Source organism: Anopheles darlingi, chromosome 3 (genome assembly GCF_943734745.1).
Source record: "Anopheles darlingi chromosome 3, idAnoDarlMG_H_01, whole genome shotgun sequence".
Lineage (NCBI taxonomy): Eukaryota > Metazoa > Arthropoda > Insecta > Diptera > Culicidae > Anopheles > Anopheles darlingi.
The window spans coordinates 55,972,042-55,987,626 of record NC_064875.1 but is presented as its reverse complement, the minus strand read 5'-3'; the positions used below and the strand labels follow the sequence as shown (position 1 = coordinate 55,987,626).

Below are 15,585 nucleotides of genomic sequence, written 5' to 3'. Positions count from 1 at the left end.
GCTTTCGATTTCGAGCAGCCAGTCCCATCGAGGATGACCCCAAAGTGGACCTCCTTGCTCCAACTGCTGGTCTACCTGCTGGTCCAGTAGTAGTGCCGGAATGGTACGGTAACCTGTTCTGTGCGTTCGTCGTGTGAGCATAATCTAGTAGTTGGCATTGTGGCATGGCGTTGCGCGGGCCAAAAACTTCGACTTCGATGCCTGCCTACTACGTCTCGTGTTCCCCAGCTATCAGCTCTAGATCATGCTACTTGGGATGTCACAATGACACACGCTCCGGTGACCTCTCTTCCGTGCCGTTGAATGTCAGCGCACCTGTCACCAGTACCCCTTCGGACAGTTTGCCGATTTCGGATCCATTATCTCGCGCTTCGCGTCACGCACATTCAAATCACCTCAGCGCAGGTGCAACCCCTTGCTCGAGAGCTGTTCGGTTCGCAGCTAATTTTCGTTTACACAACCGGCTCCCGGGTTCAGAAGAACACCGGAGCGTCGCCCGCGCTCGCAAAACCGATTAAAAGCTACCTCGATCAGACCAGATCTAGATGAAAATGATCGCCGCAGCGCAAACGCGAACGCGGACGGCGCGGCGCAGACGGCAAGACGAGAATGGCAAACCCTGAAACGGCCGCTCGCGTTCACTGCGTACGGGAAGGCCGCAGTCGCCCCGTCACCGTCACCGTCACCGTCACTGCCGCGTCAGAGTCCGCGGGCGAGGACCGCATTCCCTTTCACTTTTCGTTGGCTAAGGTTTGTTTCTTGTATTTTTTTTTTCTCTCTCTCTCTGTGTATTTCTTCCTCTCCATTTCGACGCAGGTTTCGTCAACCGCGCGCGCAGCCCACAACAGCCCAGTCGTCATCGTGGTGTGTGCGGCCGTGGCTGGCCCGCACCGCAGTCAGTGTGCGCGTGCAGATAATGTGGCCCCCGTCAACGTCTCAATGTGTGTGTCTTGGGGATGGGGAGTTGCTGCTGCTGCTGCTGCTGCGTGGAGCTTGCTGGAGCGTAACACCGCTTGGCTACTACTCGACCGACTGCTTCCAGGCAGCTACAAGCACACCAACACGAACGAAATGGCCACGTACCGCGCCTCGCACCGGCGCGCACTCGAGAGTGAACGGGTTTTCGGTTGCAGCGGCAGCAGCAACAACAACTGTATGGTGTTGCCCTTTTGCTCAAGTCCACCGCCATGGCACTACCTAGACATCGGGCAACTGTGCTGTACTCCATTGTGGATACAATTAAACGACCAGCACAAGCACCAGCACCGCGTGTGCCACACTAACCCGAATCGACCAGATCTAACCCCCTATCAAAGGGAGGAGGGAGCACCCCCACCCTCCCACCCCTCACCACATTGGCAAGCATGTTAATGTCAAACGCCGTAAGTGTGTTGTCAATACACCGGAGGGTGCTGCTCCGGTGCTGCTACACAAAAACTACGAACCTACTCAGACAAAACAATAACCAATCTCGTGCGCCCCAAACGATGGTGTTGGCCTTTTGCCAGTTGCCTCAAGAATAACGACTTTAATTGGGCGTTCTCGTTTCCCTTGTCTCTCAGGCCTCTACTAATGCTGCTGCTGCTGCTGCCGAGGGCGTACAGGTACCTCTAACGCCCCGGGGGCCTTCAAGGACTTGTTCGCTGACATGCAAAGCGCATGTTCACAGTGAGACAGCCACTGAGAGTGACTAGGCGCGAAAAGACCGTCCGATATTTGGTGTTAAACGGAGAATCCTGGAACTGGATCTGGGAACCGGAGCGTCTATTGACACACTAATGACCTGGTTATGATGGTTCGAGCTTTACCATTACAAACGAATTCGGTGACGAGCTTCGGTGATAAATGGTGCGCGACGCGATTATGTGCAAGTAATGGCCGGCAAGGTCGCGGCTGGCACACACACACACTTACAGGTGGACAGTCTTGGACAGCTAAATCAACAGTGGTCAAGTGTAGCAGCAGCACATTGCGACGACGATGCCAGTGTTTCGATCCATCATCGTCAATTAATCAACTCAACAACATTAGAACCGAGCCAAGCGGTACCGAGGGTTTGGAAGGACCCTTCTAAAAGGATGTTATGATGATGAAGCCCGAAGTAGTTAGTGGCCCTCTAAAGACTGATTAAATTCTTATTCATTAGCACCGCCACCGCCACCGCCGCGGTCCGATCAAGCTCCACAAAACCGGCTCCCGCTCGCGTGCTCTTGCTGCGTCTGCATGCCTGCAGAACCCTGAGTACACGGAGTGGCGGTCGCTCTGACCGAGGCAATTTGGTGTTGATTAGCGAGCAACGGCGATTGTGCAACGCAACGAAACTACACGCTAAACGCTCTAATAATTGCCTCGCTACACGCGCCCGAGGTTGCGAAATTTGAATACCAAAGACGCTCGCTCCGTAATTGCATCGCGGCTTATCATTGCTCGACGTCAACGACGACGACGACGACAGAGACACTTGACTCTTCGTGAGGCCGTCGACGTGAAGGCTTTGAACTAGATTTCGCAAAACGATCAAGGAACCTTCGGTGTCGATCTAGGAAAGGATTATCTGAGTTGCTGAAGTTTCTGGAAGTGATGCGAAGTGCCATTGCGGATATCAGCTCCGAAGCCGGATCTCTACTTCATAGTTTATATGATGGTGGATTCTCGGTGCGTCTGTTACGACATCACCTGCCTGTAAAGTGATGGTCGCCAAGTGGCATTTCCTTCAAACTGGTCCCCGCCGCCATCACGTGACCATTCGGACGATCAAGGAAATGCATTCCGATGACCGAGACTCCGCGACTCCGCGACTCCGGGAATCGGACTTGTCTATTGCCGCCTTTGAACTACCGCGAACCACTTGGAGGAAGGTTTATGGCGAATCGAAACGACCTCAAGAGGATCCTCGCTCGCAAAATAGCTGTAGCGACGTTTCACCATTAAACCTCGCTCGCTCCATTTCGTTCTCTGTTTTTGTTGCTTCCTGTTGCCTCACAATAACCCGTCGGTGGCGCGACATCAAGGTGGTGCCCAGGCCACTACCACTAATACCACTAGCTAGGAGTCGGACCACTGCATGCCCATAGACCGGTTCGTGGTTCGATTAAGAAAAACTGGTCCAACGATCGAACTTTGGAGACCTCTCGTTGGCGGGGGCCCCTTGGTAGCAGGCTAGGCGTGCTGGTTGGTGTGTTGGTTGCCCCGTACGAGCCCCGTGCGCAACAGTGTGCGTGCCGAGTCGATGCAGAAATTGCAGTGTAGTGCATTTCACTTTCATCTCACAGCCCCCCGATCTGCTTGCGATCTGTCTGTGCAGCCCGCGGTCAGTGTTTCCGACGAACCGTGAACCGGAATTCTTTGCAATCGATCGATGATGGATGCGTTTTGTACTCCTACCCGTTCTTCTTCTTCTTCTTCTGCTTCTGTGGTTGAATAAAAGCACGATCAATCGATCGGTTTGGCGAATATTTGGGGTACAAAATCGATCGATTCAGCGGCGGTGATCGCAGCGTAATTTGGCAATCGATTCCGATGCGGAGGGAGACACCCGGCTGTGCCAGCCCGTTATGCGAATTTACATTCGAATCATACGCGCCAACCACCTTCGCCAATGATTCGGTTCGACTTTGTGGTTGAAGTCCGACACATAAGTCGGTATGTCGTCGGCAGTGAAACCACCTTCTTGCGTATGCTTTCTCCTCGACTCGCTGGGTGGTGCGAGAGAGAGAGCTTCGCAGACGCAGAAGGAACCTGCTCCGACGAAGCCAAAAACAGTAACATGTAACCGCGGGTTGGCTTCGTTTGCGCTGCGTTGAAATAGGCAAAAAAGCCACGAATTGCGCGCGAGGCGCGTTATGTGAATACAAATTGGGCTCGCTGCTACCGTGCCGTTGCCGATTTTCATCCTCTTCGTCGTCGTCGTCGTCGTCGTGGTGGTTTTTGGTTGTCGTCGTTATGGTCGTGGTTTGTCGCTGTCGCTGCCTGTTGAACATTCGCAAGCCTTTGGGGAGCATTTTCCCCCTGAGCTCGCTTCGACCAAACCGATGTATAGGTTGAGGAAGAGAAGGAGGAGAAGGAGGACGTGATCAACGATTTCTTCCATTTCTTCTTTGCAAACCAGTGGTAATGGTGGTCAGTTCAGATGTCTACTCTGTTTCGTCGACGTCGTCGTGGTTACCGCCACCGCGTATGCAAATGAAATTCGGTAATAATCGAGGCGAATCGAGGCCTACTCGTCGAAGAAGAAACCGAAAATAGAAGAAATGGTCAGCAGCAGCAGCAGGAAGGTTTCACATAGACATCGAGAAACGCGGACCGCCTACAAACGCTTGCACGCGGACATAACATTTGCATGCATGCCTGCAAGGGAAGTCAGTTACGAATGTTCGGCGGATTCGGCAGCAACGAGGAATCGAAAATCCGGCCGCTATTTGTACTTTTGTGTCTGGAACATCGATCTTTCGTTCATCTTCTGTTCAATTCATCCTGGCGAATGAATTATGAGCTACTTCCCACGTTCCTGACAAAGGTTGATGCATGAATCACAGGCCACAACGACGTTCTGACTCAAAATGGAACGCCACACCGGTGGGAAGGGCTAATTATTGACGCCCCGGCCCATATATGGTGTCCCCCTGGACGCGGCCAGCAGAAGTTGCCAAATTACCACGCACGCACTCCAGGGGATGTTGTTCTCACCAGACCCCAGGGTTCCAGGTACCGTTAGGTACATCCAACTCCCCAACGCCTGCAAGGGAATCGGGCCTGACTGGCCCACCTCATTGCTAGTAAAATCGATCCCACCCACGAACGACGCCGCCATGACGGTTCGTATTCCCGATCGTTTCGCAAACACCACGCACCACGGAGACCCCTTTTTTGGTGAAACTGGTTCCAACCCGACCGTACCATCTGGTCAGACCATTCGACGTAGAATATCTATCGAGCCACAACACATTCGGCAAGGTCATTTACACGGGAGTCGAACGGGCGACTCCTACGCCAAGAAGTTGCCGATGCTGCTGCTGCTGATGCTTAACAACAGTGCAGCCGCCCGCTGGCATGTTTGGCGAATCCAGACTGGCGAGGGCCAAAATAATGCGATTAATAACCAGCCACTCTCCGGTGTACAATTCCTGCTTCCTCTCCTGGATCACAAATCTCGGCAAATTGCAAGATGATAAATCATCATCCCCGGGGGCAAGTTTGTCGAGATGCTTTCTGTGGGACCCCGGGGACGATTGACCAAGGTCCCACGTGCCCTGCCCGACTGACAGGCGATCAGCGGAAACAAAAAAGCTCCGCAACGAGGCAACCGGAATTCGGATTAATTCCGTCCGTCCGTCTTGTTCTGCTTGCGGCAAACCCGCACGAAACGACAACCACCACCTTAATGTTCTTTCCGTGTCCAAAGCAGACGACGCATCGGCAACTTTCCGGCCATTCCGTCGGCCGCAGACAAGAGAGAAGTTCTGGCGAAACACCCACGCCAAGCCAACGCGATGAGCGATTTGTCCTGCCAATCTCTGACAGTTGTTCTGGGCATTCGCAACCTCCCCCCGGGGTTCGTCACATAGTCTGCCGTTTGATATGAATCAAAGCGTGAAATACGTGCTACGTGGTGATGTTATAAGCCCACGAGGTGTTGCAAAGGACCCCAAGTTGTGGTTGATGTTCCCGGAATTCTGCGGAATACATGCCTTTGTTGGGTTTGACGCTCCCTAAGACACATTACGTCGGCTTTGGTCAGTTTCTCGAAATCCGTTGGTCCGTTTTCACTGGAACATGCTTAGAATCGGCAACCGCAAGCTGCAATCCAATTAAGGCGTCTCCCCCCACATAAGTAGCGTACCAGAAGTGAGGTTAAGATTCCTTTCCAAAGAGGTTAGATTACGGTTCCGTGTCGAGTTTCGATCTCAAGCGAGCCAGGGTGTGAAATGGAACCGACTACCAACCGTTAAACGCACAGCAGCTCAAAGGAGCATTAAATTGGGCAAGGAAGTCGACAGCCTGTGGCCTGTTTACGGTCGATAAACCAACATCGATCGCAAGCCAACACCTGAATGTGACATTCACTCCTCGGACGAAGGTCAACCGGCGAGGATCACATTCACTCCTTCACTAGGCGAGCTCATTAGACGGATTCCGGAGTTCCTTGTAAAGTATTTGTTGAAAAATCGTTAGCATCTGTTGCGCGTTTCCATTAAACAAATACCTAACAGTTCATTAGTTGGACGTTAAAAACGGGCGAACGGAAAATTGTTTTTTAATTTGCAGCCAAAGCAGCCAGCGTCTCGATTTTAACGAGGATCCAAAGTGCAAAGATGGCGCAAATTGGTAGGTCCCCCCAAATTGCAGTCACTACCCCGGCAGTTGCCTCCCCCTACCCCTTCCTCTCCAAAAACAGGTTCAGTTCGGTGGTACTTGTTTTCTGCGCCTGGATGGCGATTGCTTGGATGGATAATAAACGTCAGAATCTTTCATGCAACGCATGCTGAGTGAAAAGTACTTAGAGACACGTCTTCAAACGTCCGGACCCCCGAAGACATGTCAAGTAGGCGTTGCTCTGGCTCCAAGACCAAGACCGACTCCACCCTATATGTGTACCCTCGGATCGAAATAAATCACTTTTGCAACATGCGGTCCATCCATCCATCCATCCATCGTCCGCATGATTATAGGCCTTCCAAATCCCTTGCACCTTCGCCTTCGACCGGCTGGCTGGCGGGCAAGGGCCCTTAGCTTCGCTTGGCGTGCCGAAATGAGGGCTCATAAATCAAAAGGGGAAACAAATTTGGGGCCTGCTTCCTGCGCCAGCCGAACTCTGATGGCCCCGTCCGGAATTAGATGAACGACCGCCGAGAGAGAGAGAGAGACGAGCCGAGGGCATGAGGCAGGGACATCGACGGACAATCGAGGTACTTTGTTTTTTTTTATTGCAGCTTCGCTATACAATGTTTGCGGTGGAAGGAGGAATTCCCTCCCCCGGACTGGACCGCTGGCCCTCGGTCTTATCAAATTCTCCCGGAGTGCGAAAAGAACTTCATCCGCGTGAGCTGGAATGCACCTCTCCGTGCAACCCGTGGTGGTGGTGCGGCATTCTGTTTTATCTCCTAATTCTATCTCTTCTCGGCAGCCCGTCTGCTGCTGCTATTCCTGCATTCCCACCCTCGGGACGTCAGTTTTAATACCACAGATTAACATCTTTATTACTTCGTTTCATTTCCACACTGTTTCAACTCCTCTTTGGAGATGCATCTTTGGTGCAGGAGCTGCGTACAGACAAAAGAGGAAAGAAATCCAACTAATACCTTCAATGCGATGCGCCCGTGGACTCTGCTCCACTATTGGCACCACTTCCTGCCCCCTCTACTATCTGTCACCCAACACAACACCGCAGTGTCCGCGAGTTTGCGTTTGCGACGACGATATTTGAATATCGATCCGTCGGTCGGACCTCATTGATAGAAGAAAGTGACGGCGGCGAGGCGAGTATGAATAGAAAGCAATAGAAATGCCGCAACACACAAAACGCTGCCGATGCCGATGAATAGCCACCATGCGCCTTCGTTTTCCCGTTTGTTGCGCCGTTGAATGGACGGTAACAGGGAAACAAAAAACCGACCGAATGCAACCGAGAGAAAGTGCATGCAGGGTGTTACGGTTCGATGGTTCCGTTTGTGTGTCTGTGTGTGTGTGTGTGCGAGTGTGCTGACTGGGCGTCCTTGTCCAAGGTAAGGTGGCAGCAGCTTCGCGGAGAGAAGGGTCGCTCTTTGATTTCGCTGTCACTGAATTGACTCGCGGGACAATGAAGCGCCTCGAAGAGGGGGGAATGCAAATGGCCTTCATTGATAGCGCGAGCGTGAAAAGCGCTGTCCAATTGCTTGATCGAGTGCATTCATCTCATCCTTCAGGGGGGAAGACAATCCAACCGAATGACACCTAAACAATCCTTTAATCATCTCTCATTTAATGATACTTTCTCAGCGAGCATTGTATGTCCGGACGATAGAATGACGCTTTCGTCCCATGGATCCGTGTGTGTGTGTTCAACGGCAGAGCGGTTCAGCTATTTCGCAACAATTTTAAGCACCTTTCCGGCAGCAGCTCACGGGGCATTTTGTGAGTTCCTTTCAAGGTCCTCGAGACTGTGCGGTGATGATTATCACCTTCGCCCCTACGAAACACGCCAATGGCAGCTGGATAACGACCACCACGATGGCGATGACGATAGAGTGTGTTAATTGCAAACACAGCATTCGTTTGACAAATTCTCTCGAAATTCCCTACAAATAAGCGAAACGCACACACAGACACACACACACGCGAGAGGCAACTTATCAATGTCAACCAGTTTGGTGCGAAATGGCTTCAAAACCAGCGCCTCAGCGAGTGATTTGTGGTGCTGCAAGATGTGAGATTCACGTTTCTCGTGATGCAAATTGTCGACTACGATGACGATTCAGTGCACAGAGAGAGAGAGAGAGAGAGAGAGAAAGAGAGAGAAGGAAATATCAATTGAAAACGAAAGTAACAGCCCATGGCAGAGGGCACCAGGCGGATGCGAATCCAACATCCATTCGCAACCGAGATAGAGCTGCGGACAATCGAAAAGTAGAACGAGGCGCTCGGTCGAAGAAGAGCATTCGTACCGTCGGCCTGCAGAACGGTATCATCACTCTTGTCGGCTCTCTTTCCCGCTTCTTCGGTGCCATTCTTGGGCCCCATCTCAATCAACCGGACGGATTCCCGTTTTCACCGCCTTGCGCCACTCCACGCAAACCGCGAAAGCGAAGGTTCGTCGCTTGCCCACAGGAACACCACTCGTTGAAGTCTTTCGTCCGTTTCGTCGGTGCGGTGCGCGCTAGCTCCAGACGAAAGTAAGGCCACGGCGCGAGAGCGCCCGCGCTGTGTGTGTGTGTTTCGAGTGAATTGAAATTGAAAGTTGACAGAGCGAGCAGCCTCTAGGGCCTGGCGCTGGCTTTTTATTGCGAAAGTATGAGGGCGCACGTGGTACACACACACACACACACACGCGCGCGCGATGCAGACCGAATGCAGACATTTGATTGTGATGCGACAATTGTTACTGTTTCGCTTTCTCGACCTCTGCTGGTGGTGGTGGCGAAACGTGGTGACAACACAAAAGACATCACAACAGGACAATTATGATCATCCGCCGAGCGCCTGATCATAGTAATGATCATTGAGCGCGGCGCGAGATGCCTGCATTAGTCTGGCGTAACGAAGTGTCGTTGTGCGCACGCGCGACATATCTGATGCTGTTTACACGCATTTTGCAAATTATGCATCACAAAATGGCGCACGTTTGTCGATTGAATCCAATGCCAGGGTTCAAGGGTTTGACATTTTCTTTAAAATAAAAAATAAAGGAATATTACAATCACATTTGATATGCGACCAACTAATGCCCCTCGGTTGCAGGAATTGCAAATGAAAAGCGAATAAGAAAAAAGAAGACTTTTGTTTCGTTGCTTCTGCTTTCTGCTTTTCTGTTTTTATTCCGCAATCTTTCGCAGCTCATTATTTATTCGAACCCGCTAAGTGCAGCGCGTGGAGCGAGAGACTTCAGCAAGAGCACAAGAAACGAACTCGAACGAATTCAGAAATACCAAAAGAATCCTCCGCCTGTCAGCCTAATCCACCTCGTCATCGTTTGACATTTAGCCCGGTTCCGCACCCTCTACCCTCTCTCTCACACACACACACACATGATCCTCTTCACGATCCGCCAAGTCCGCCAATTGGGAGCAACGATAGCGAAGATCGCTCCTCCATTAGGCGCGCGGCCGCCGCACTGTTGGTTTTATCAACATTCTGTCTTCGGCGGAGTCTGCGTGGATGGAACTACCGGAGCGATCACCGTACACTCCGTATCGGGCAGTCTCAATGCCATTCGATAGTGGAGATCACCTCACCTCTCCTCTCCGCTGTCATCCGACCCACGATAAACACCTCGGAATGGCTCGAGAACCCCGAGAGAAAAAAAACCTACTCCTGCCGCATACGCATTAATTTCGTAGGTAGATTGGAGTGTTGTTTTTTGAGGGAACTCGAAACTTTCGGAGCGATTCGATCGATCGATCGATTTCGGGACGACCATCCGATGGAAGGACCAGCGCGCAAGGTTGATCGGACTTCTACCACTCCTGCTTCTTTTTCTTTTTCGCTGCACGGCATTAAGGCAGTCGAGCTAATCGTCACCTGTGGCCACGTCGGCCCCGTGTGTGCGTGCGCGCGTGGTTTGCGATTAATATATGCCACCGCTTCCTACCCCTCGCTCTCTCTCTTTCTCTCTCTCTCGGCGTGTTTTAAAAATTCACGAAACCTTGCTCTCCTTGAGAGAAACGACAAATCAACGGCACGGCGGCGTGAGGCGTACACCTCGAAGACCGAGGACCACAAACAACTCTGCAGCAGCCATTGGGTCCTTGTCACGGTTTTTTTTGGGTTTTTTTCGTTTTATTATTTGGAATGCACCCCTCGGTTCGAGTGTATATCGTGTCGTGAGGTCAGCGTTAGCCAGAGCACGATTACCCGGACACAAATTGGAGCAACTTTTTGGCAGCACCAAGCAGCTTTGAGTCCTACGCCAACAAGCACTTGCTACAGGCCGGTGGTGCTCCGGTGTACCACGGTGGTATTAAAATTCAAAACATTTAAACAGCGCCAAAACTTGTCAAACCTGCTGCGGCTGCTGCCGCACATCCGCGAGACCGCCGCAGGAGAAGGAGGAGCAGAGCCGAGGGTAGAGCCTTTCTTAACGAGGCGCTAGAAAATCTGGTTTGGCCGGTTACTACCCGGTGAAGATGAGATTATGAAACATAAGCATATGCATAGCAAATGAGGATGGGGAGTCTGTTGGAGTTTTGGATATTTTTAATGATTTGTACCCTCCCCGCGTAAAAATCCGTTTGTCACAAGCAGCACAAACACACACACACATAAACCATTGCTGGATTACTAATAACTTGGCGTTACACGAGACTTATGAGTAGTTGAACCTCGATGCTGCTGCCCCTCGTGATGACCTGCGACATCGCAGCAACCCCCGATTGCCGATGATGCAATGATGCAATGAAAAGTTTACTGGGATCGTTTTTTGCATAAAGCAAGCTTTAAAGCGCGAATTGCTTCACTACCCCTTTTCTTGAGTCTCGGTCCCAGGAGACTGCTTTTTGCATTTTGTTTTCATTTTTTTTGTGCGAATTTACACCGAGGGAGCCACTGCGTCGTCGCATCGGCCACGGGGACCTTGGCTTATTTCGTAATACTTTCGCGTCGCGACTTGTGAGTTCGTGTGAGAAGAAAAGGAGCTGAAGGAGGAGATCCCCACGAGATTCAACCAAGTTTCTCGCCTGCCTGCCAGCTTGCCTGCGCTTGCACTTTCCGTTTTGCAGCAGCAGCAGCAGCAGCAGCTGAAGCTGAAGCCGGTTGACAATCTAGGCTATGGCCGTTTGTACCACCCCCACCCTGCCTGGCGTACAACAATACTCCGGTGGTCACTACCTTGCACCCAACGTTCTCATTCCCAACCTCGAATCACAGTTCATCTCTCTACCTCTCTCTCTCTCTCTGCCTCTCTTTCGGCTACATTACAGACTCAATGATTAAATCATCGACACACACACAGACACACACGCACGCACTAGTGGCCGCACTGGTGGTCCACGTAAAAAGTCATCAAAAATGGAGTTGATAACAACAAACAAACCGCGTAGACGTGACACTTCTCTTCTCACGCTGGTGACGCTCATTGCGTGATCGCGGTCAACTCCGCGGTCCCCGGTGTTCGCGGTGTTCGCGGAGTTTTGGTTTTTTACGAGTTTGACCGACCGACCGGAGGCGGCATTCGCATAAGTCGCCTCTTAATCGCTTCGGTTCCACGGCGCCCGCCTCCGGCCGCTCGCTTATGGATTTGAATTCAATTCGTTTTGTGTGCGGTTGTGCGGTCGGGCTTTTTTTTTTTTAATTTAATTAGTTTCTCGACGCAGTACCACCACCTCCAGCTTCCACCACCCAGTTCCCAGCTGCTGGGAGAAAGCGTCTCACGCGGTCCACTCCCAGTTAAAAGGATTTTGTTGTTTGGTTGTTTTTTTTTGTTGTTGCTTTCTTCCTAAACCTTACGTCAGCGCGCAATGCAAACACGGGACGCGATCGAGTTCACGACACGCTTTCCACGCCGATCTCGTTGATGAGATTGATGCCGAACGGCCAGATCCGGAACTCCGACACTCCGAAACTCGACTTCGAGCGCGACACTTTCCCGACTTTTCCCCTTCAAGGTACGCCTTCGCCAGGACACGTGAAGGCGACCGAAGCAGCTGCACAAAACTGACTGACCGTTCGTTGCGCCGCTGACCAACTGCCCCCCGAAAAAAAAAACCAAAACTGCAACCACCGAAGGTCGAACGACGTGCGTGCGTGTGTGCACGTGTGCAATGCATGTGCAAGGAGTAGTGCGTGTTTGGAAAGGACTGCCGAGTTCGTTTGTACTGACTCCTCCTTATCAGCTCCAATTACAAACACCCGGATAATGGCCATCACCGAGGTGAACTCGGTTGCGTTTAGAAAGTCAGGGCCAATTTCGCTCAGTTTATCTCCAAAATGGTGCACAGCAGCCATGCCACGGGGTCCTTACTGAAGACAGATTCACAGCAAGCGCTCATCAATCGCACATCACACGGCAACTGGCATCAATTTGTTGGCCAAAAACGTTTTCGCCGGTTGATGATGACTTTGCTGCACGGAAAATGCAATGCGCCGGAGCACGCAAACGGAAACGCGAGGCGAGCGAGCGAGCGAGCGTGGAAAACGGTGCCTGCCCCCGCCTGAAGATGATGACGAGCCAGAGCAGGCCATGGAGCGGCTGGGCCAGGGTGAGCAGCAACAATCACCTGCATCATCATCATCATCGTGAGCGTGTCCGTGTAGCCTTTTCTCCTCTTTTTCCAGGGCATTTGCCGCTCAATTAGAGTGCCCCTATCACTACTTTCTTTCTTCGTTTCCTTGGATCTTTCTCTCTGTCTCTCTCTCTCACTCTCTGCCACTGTCTCTTGCTATCAGTCTATGTCTTCTTTTGCTTATCTATCACTCCAAGCGCCGCTGGAGATGTATTTGCTTTGCCTTCGCTACTTCGATGGTTGTCTTGAGCGAAGGCTTTCCACAACATCAACAACACACGACTCAGACGAGACGTTTTCATGGCCTCCTCCTCCTCCTCCTCCTCGAGGATCTCGTCGAACACGAAGAAGCAAGAGGCGAGCAGTAGGCGAGGAAAAGAAGACTCTCCCTCCCTCCTAGACTCCGATTTTTCCCTCTCGCATCACAAGTTGGACAAACACACGGTTGGATTTCAGGTTTTTCTTCCTCGTTCCCGGATAGGCCAGGCCTTACAGGGCCACGAGGCAAACGTGTTTCACTTCACACACATTTTCACTCTCCGTTCAGTCCCGCTGCAGACCGATAAAGACCGGAGACCTGTGGGTTGTGTTGATCTTCGGTTTCCGCGCAATAATTTTGTTGATTTTTACCCCCCTAAAAAATTAATAATACCGGCAGCCCCTCACCTGTTATCAAGCTTAAAACCCCTTGGTTGCTGGATGTACGCTTGCTCCGGACGTTGCTTGTGCAAGCTGTCAACACCACAATCCGGGCACTGTTTGGTTCGGTTTCGCGCAAATCCGACGACGCGCACGCGCCTCAATCACACCAGAAAAAGGGCACCAACACACGGCACTCGTTTGCTTTTTTTTGGGGGGAGGAATCCTCGCAGAACACTCGTTTACGCCCGTGAACTGTTATGCAGCCTCCCGTTGCTCTCTCTCCCTCTCTGTGCTCTTGATTTTTCCTCCGTTTGTTGCTGCTGCTTGGCCTAACACCTTTCTTTCACTTTTCACTGGAGCACGCGCTGGAGCACGTTTGCTTCCGCCGCACACTCTCGACACACACACACACTCGGCACTCGGCACAGGGAACCAGCGGTACTCCGGGGCTCAGGCTCCGGTTGCTGCTGCTGCTGCTGCTACTACGCGCCTCACTTGACTTGACGACCACTTTCACATTCGCGCAGGGAGCCTGCGTAACACACTGCTGCGTTCGGTGGTGAAACGTACGTACACGTCGAGCGTGTGTACTGCGTGTAGTGCACGTCCTGGTGCCCGGGAGTGCCGCAACCTTCGGAGCAGGATCCTTGTTTTTTTTTTTTCCTCCTTCACGCAACGCAACACAATAGCGAGAACGAAACGTAACGAAACGAAACGAAAAAAAACCCGGAGAGAAGCAAACGAATCCTTTCGACCGACTCCACACACTCTCAAGCAGATCGGATGTGGTTCTGGGCGGTGGGCTTCGGTATTGGAACGACAAAAAAAAACCTCCGTCAGTGGCACCGGTGTCCGGTTGAGCGTGCGTGCGCCTTCGATAGCTTTCGCGAGCCAACTACTGCCTGCTGCTGCCGCTTGGCGCAATCGCTTTCGAGTGTGGGGGGCTTCGTTGCTGGCCTGGCCTGGCCTCGCGAGCGCGCTGGCGCAACCCTCGCTGCCGAGCATTCGAGCAGTTCGCGCCGCGAACGATTCGAGCACCACACGATCTCGCGTGATATTTTCCCCCGTTTTCAACTCGCGCTATCCACAGTGCAGGCGGATTACGACGGCTCTTCTCGCTTCGTTTTGATGACGTATTCACCGGAAGGTGCAGTGCGAGATGAGCGAATCGCTGAGTGATCTTTCTCACCCGGGGAACTCACGCGCATCTTGGAGACGGTGGTTTTTTTTTCTTTTGTTGAAAAGCGATGCAGAAGAGGTTGCATTTGCAAGAATGGGTTTGTTTTTTTTTTGAAGAATAATGTTTCTGATCCACGACAACATATTTATTCATCATCGGACAATCGGGCCATCGGAAATGTTTTAATTTATGCTCGAAAACGTTTTCCCAAGAACCCAAGAAAAACCGGGTCCCCCCGCGGTAACGATGTGTTGTTATTGCGCTTTACATCCGATCCGGGGGTTGAATGAGTCGTTACGTCGCTTAATGACGTGAAAACTGTCCCTGGCGTGCACACGATGCAACGACCTTCAACGCGCTGCTCTTCTCTGCATCCGGTGGTCCAGTGAAACAGAAAATCCTATTTCGTACCGCCACCAAGGCGACGACAATTCTCATTCATCAAGAATGTCACGAGAAAACCACGATCGCGGGTGCCGTGAGGTAGTTCCCAGGCCGCAAAAACCTCCGGGGGTGATGCTCAAGAACGTGAATTACTCATCAAATCAAGAGAAGCATCGGTGACCGGATCGAAAAGACATCTCCGCGCACAATCAAAGTAGGCCAGCGAGGCGCGATGCATTGACCTCTGCGTCCCTGTAGATGACATTGACGCGCTCGGTCGGTCGGTCGCTTGGGTATTTCCAAACTATGCGCTTTGGCTCGGCAGCTCTGAATCATCCTGAAAGTTGGTGAGATGCATAACTCCGGGTCATCATGGCATCAAGGACGAACGATCGTGATCGTCCTTGCCAGTGCCGGGGTGGGGGGGGAACTTCTGCAGTGTAGGGATATACCATACCGGGTCGGTAG

General features: G+C 52.0%; 1 protein-coding gene across 3 annotated transcripts in view; it reads right to left on the bottom strand.

The window, feature by feature from the left end:
- LOC125955015 (uncharacterized) overlaps positions 1-15,585 on the bottom strand; it is a 108,583-nt gene that overhangs the window by 65,312 nt on the left and 27,686 nt on the right. The window contains exon 1 of one of the 3 annotated variants that reach the window (XM_049685827.1): positions 13,578-14,455. The exons of the other annotated variants lie outside the window; for them this stretch is intronic. The gene's annotated coding sequence lies outside the window, so the exon portion shown is untranslated. Of the gene's footprint in view, positions 1-13,577; positions 14,456-15,585 lie in introns of those variants that run through there. 3 annotated transcript variants of the gene reach the window in all.